Source organism: Arachis hypogaea, chromosome 13, assembly GCF_003086295.3.
Source record: "Arachis hypogaea cultivar Tifrunner chromosome 13, arahy.Tifrunner.gnm2.J5K5, whole genome shotgun sequence".
Taxonomy (NCBI): Eukaryota; Viridiplantae; Streptophyta; class Magnoliopsida; order Fabales; family Fabaceae; genus Arachis; species Arachis hypogaea.
In genome coordinates, this window is record NC_092048.1 from 58,911,228 (window position 1) to 58,916,578 (window position 5,351).

The window sequence follows — 5,351 nt, forward strand, 5'->3', positions numbered from 1 at the left end:
CTTTTTGTTTGTTTCTTACCTTTTTCAAAATTACCTAACTAACTCTCTCTCTCTAATTTTCAAAAAAATATTTCCTCTTTTTCAAAATTTCTTTTTTATTAATTATTTTAATTTTTGATTTTAATTTTCGAAAATTACTAACCTTTTTCAAAAACTATTTTCGAAAACCACTAACTCTTTTTAAAAAAATAATTTTCAAAAATTCTCTTCCTCTCTCATCTCCTTCTATTTATTTATTCATCTACTAACACTCCTCTTCATCTCACATCTCTGCTCCTATCATCACCTTTGTGTTTGGATTATCCATTCTTTTCTTCCACTCACACAGGGACCTCTAAACTGTGGTATAAAGAATCCCTATTATTATTATTATTATTTTTTTTTGTGCCCTCTTCTTTGTCATATGAGCAGGAGTAAAGACAAGAATATTCTTGTTGAAGCAGATCCAGAACCTGAAAGGACTCTGAAGAGAAAACTAAGAGAAGCTAAATTACAACAATCCAGAGATAACCTTACAGAAATTTTCGAACAAGAAGAGGAGATGGCAGCCAAAAATAATAATAATGCAAGGAGGATGCTCGGTGACTTTACTGCACCTAATTCCAATTTACATGGAAGAAGCATCTCCATCCCTACCGTTGGAGCAAACAATTTTGAGCTGAAACCTCAGCTAGTTTCTCTGATGCAGCAGAACTGCAAGTTTCATGGACTTCCATCTGAAGATCCCTTTCAGTTCTTAACTGAATTCTTGCAGATCTGTGATACTGTTAAGACTAATGGAGTAAATCCTGAAGTCTACAGGCTCATGCTTTTCCCATTTGCTGTAAGAGACAGAGCTAGAATATGGTTGGACTCTCAACCTAAGGATGGCTTGAACTCTTGGGATAAGCTGGTCACGGCTTTCTTAGCCAAGTTCTTTCCTCCTCAAAAGCTGAGCAAGCTTAGAGTGGATGTTCAAACCTTCAAACAAAAAGATGGTGAATCCCTCTATGAAGCTTGGGAAAGATACAAACAGTTGACCAAAAAGTGTCCTTCTGACATGCTTTCAGAATGGACCATCCTGGATATATTCTATGATGGTTTATCTGAGCTATCAAAGATGTCATTGGACACTTATGCAGGTGGATCCATTCACCTAAAGAAAACGCCTGCAGAAGCTCAAGAACTCATTGACATGGTTGCTAATAACTAGTTCATGTACACTTCTGAGAGGAATCCTGTGAGTAATGGGACGCCTATGAAGAAGGGAGTTCTTGAAATTGATACTCTGAATGCCATATTGGCTCAAAACAAAATATTGACTCAGCAAGTCAATATGATCTCTCAGAGTCTGAATGGAATGCAAGCTGCATCCAACAGTACTCAAGAGGCATCTTCTGAAGAAGAAGCTTATGATCCTGAGAACCCTGCAATAGTAGAGGTAAATTACTTAGGTGAACCTTATGGAAACACCTATAATCCATCATGGAGAAATCATCCAAATCTCTCATGGAAGGATCAGCAAAAGCCTCAACAAGGCTTTAATAATGGTGGAAGATACAGGTTTAGCAACAGCAAGCCTTTTCCATCATCCACTCAGCAACAGACAGAGAACCCTGAACAAAATACTTCTAATTTAGCAAACTTAGTCTCTGATCTGTCCAAGGCCACTGTAAGTTTCATGAATGAAACAAGGTCTTCCATTAGAAATTTGGAAGCACAAGTGGGCCAGCTGAGTAAAAGGATCACTAAAATCCCTCCTAGTACTCTCCCAAGCAATACAGAAGAGAATCCAAAAGGAGAGTGCAAGGCCATTGAATTGATCACAATGACCGAACCTGTAAGGGAAAGAGAGGACGTGAATCCCAAGGAGGAAGACCTCCTGGGATGTCCAGTGATGAATAAGGAGCTTCCCTTTGAGGAACCAAAGGAATCTGAGGCTCATCTAGAGACCATAGAGATTCCATTGAACCTCCTTATGCCATTCATGAGCTCTGATGAGTACTCCTCTTCTGAAGAGAATGAGGATGTTACTGAAGAGCAAGCTGCCAAGTTCCTTGGTGCAATAATGAAGCTGAATGCCAAATTATTTGGCATTGAAACTTGGAAAGATGAACCTCCCTTGTTCACCAATGAACTAAGTGATCTGGATCAACTGACATTGCCTCAGAAGATACAGGATCCTGGAAAGTTCATAATACCTTGTACCATAGGCACCATGATCTTTAAGGCTCTGTGTGACCTTGGTTCAGGGATAAACCTCATGCCCCTCTCTGTAATAGAGAAACTGGGAATCTATGGGGTGCAAGCTGCTAAAATCTCACTAGAGATGGCAGACAATTCAAGAAAATAGGCTTATGGACAAGTAGAGGACGTGTTAGTGAAGGTTGAAGGCCTTTACATCCCTACTGATTTCATAGTCTTGGATACTGGAAAGGAAGAGGATGAATCCATCATCCTAGGAAGGCCTTTCCTAGCCACAGCAAGAGCTGTGATTGATGTGGACAGAGGAGAATTGATCCTTCAATTAAATAAGGACAACCTTGTGTTTACAACTCAAGGATCTCTCTCTGCATCCATGAAGAGGAAGTAGAAAAAGCTTCTCTCAAAGCAGAGTCAACCAAAGCCCCCACAGTCAAACTCTAAGTTTGGTGTTGGGAGGCCACAACCAAACTCTAAGTTTGTTGTCAAACCCCCATATCCAAACTCTAAGTTTGGTGTTGGGAGGTCTCAACAAAGCTCTGCACATCTGTGAGGCTCCATGAGAGCCCACTGTCAAGCTATCGACATTAAAGAAGCGCTTGTTGGGAGGCAACCCAATGTTTATTTATCTAATTTTATTTTTTGTTTTTTATGTTTTCTTAGGTTCATGATCATGTGGAGTCACAAAATAAATATAAAAATTGAAAACGGAATCAAAAACAGTGGAAGAAAAATCACACCCTGGAGGAAGCACCTGTCTGGCGTTCAACGCCAGAACAGAGCATGGTTCTGGCGCTGAACGCCCAGAGCAAGCATGGTTCTGGCGTTCAACGCCAAAAATGGGCAACAAATGGGCATTGAACGCCCAAAATGGGCACCAACCTGGCGCTGAACGCCCAGAGTTGTGTGCAAGGGCATTTTACATGCCTAATTTGGTGCAAGGTTGTAAATCCTTGAACACCTCAGGATCTGTGGACCCCACAGGATCATCTCAGGATCTGTGGACCCCACAGGATCCCCACCTACCTCCACTCACTCTCTTCTCTCTTCTCAATCACCCTCTATTCCCAATAAACACTCTTTCCCAACACCCTTCACCTATCACCTCCATCCCTCTTCCCTATTAACCCTTCATCACTCACAATCACCCACTCTTCCCCATAAACCTGCCCAATAAACTCCACCTACCTTCAAAATTCAAAATCAATTTCCCACCCAAACCCCCTAAATGGCCGAACTTACCCCCTCTCCCTTCCCTATATATAGCCCCCCTTTCTTTTTCATTTTCACACAACACAACCCTCTCTTCTATTCTTGACCAAAAACACATCTCCCCCTCTCCTCCATATTTTCTTCTTCTTCTTCATCTAATCTTTCTTCTCTTGATCGAGGGCGAGCAATATTCTAAGTTTGGTGTGGTAAAAGCATAAGCTTTTTGTTTTTCCATTACCATTGATGGCACCCAAGATCGGAAAATCCTCTAGAAAAGGAAAAGGGAAGACAAAAACTTCCACCTCCGAGTCATGGGAGATGGAAAGGTTCATCTCCAAAGCCCATCAAGACCACTTCTATGATGTTGTGGCCAAGAAGAAGGTGATCCCTGAGGTCCCTTTCAAGTTCAAGAGAAATGAGTATCCGGAGATCCGACATGAAATCCAAAGAAGAGGTTGGGAAGTCCTAACAAACCCCATCCAACAAGTCGGCATCCTAATGGTTCAAGAGTTCTATGCCAATGCATGGATCACTAGGAACCATGATCAAAGTAAGAACCCGAATCCAAAGAATTATGTTACAATGGTTCGGGGGAAATACTTAGATTTTAGTCTGGAGAATGTGAGGTTGGCGTTTAACTTGCCTATGATGCAAGGAGATGAGCGCCCCTACACTAGAAGGGTTAACTTTAATCAAAGGTTGGACCAAGTCCTCATGAACATATGTGTGGAAGGAGCTCAATGGATGATTGACTCCAAAGGCAAGCCGGTTCAACTAAGAAGATTGGACCTCAAGCCTGTGGCTAGAGGATGGTTGGAGTTCATCCAACGCTCCATCATCCCCACTAGCAACCAATCTGAAGTTACTGTGGATCGGGCCATCATGATCCATAGCATCATGATTGGAGAAGAAGTAGAGGTTCATGAAGTCATCTCCCTTGAACTCTACAAAATAGCCGAAAAGCCCTCTCCTGGGGCAAGGCTAGCTTTTCCTCATCTTATCTGCCATCTATGTTACTCAGCTGGAGCTTCCATAGAAGGAGACATTCACATTGAGGAAGAGAAGCCCATCACTAAGAAAAAGATGGAGCAAGCAAGAGAGCCCATTCATGGAGCTCAACAGGCGCAGGAAGCTCATCACAGATCCCGGAGATGCCTCATATGCATTTTCCTCCACAAAACTATTGGGAGCAAATCAACACCTCCCTAGGAGAATTAAGTTCCAACATGGGACAACTAAAGGTGGAACATCAAGAGCACTCCTTCATCCTTCATGAAATAAGAGAAGATCAAAAAGCAACGAGGGAGTAGTAACAAAGACAAGGAAGAGACATAGAAGAGCTAAAGGACATCATTGGTTCCTCAAGAAGGGAACGCCACCATCACTAAGGTGGACTCATTCCTTGTTCTTACTTTCTCTGTTTTTCGTTTTCTCTATGTTAAGTGCTTATCTATGTTTGTGTCTTCATTACATGATCATTAGTAGTTAGTAACTTTGTCTTAAAGTTATGAATGTCCTTAAGCAGGCTTTTCCAACCCCTTCTGTAGGAAATAAACCTGCAGCAACTAAGGTTAAAGAATATAAAGCCAAGATGCCTTATTCTTAGAAACTCCGCCAAGCGGAAAAGGATAAACAATTTGCTCGCTTTGCAGACTATCTCAGGACTCTTGAACTAAAAATTCTGTTTGCAGAGGCACTTGAGCAAATACCCTCTTATGCTAAGTTCATGAAAGAGATCTTAAGTCATAAGAAGGATTGGAGAGAAACTGAAAAAGTTTTCCTCACTGAAGAATGCAGTGCAGTCATATTGAAAAGCTTACCAGAGAAGCTTAAAGATCCCGGAAGCTTTATGATACCATGCACATTAGAGGGTGCTTGTACCAAGACAGCTCTATGTGATCTTGGGGTAAGTATCAACCTAATACCTGCATCCACTATCAAAAAGCTTGGTTTGGTTG

General features: G+C 41.5%; 1 non-coding gene across 1 annotated transcript; it reads right to left on the bottom strand.

The window, feature by feature from the left end:
- Positions 1-937: 937 nt before the first annotated feature.
- Positions 938-1,045, bottom strand: LOC112738625 (small nucleolar RNA R71). The gene has a single exon (XR_003169575.1). It is a non-coding gene; the product is annotated as a small nucleolar RNA R71 (small nucleolar RNA).
- Positions 1,046-5,351: the final 4,306 nt, after the last annotated feature.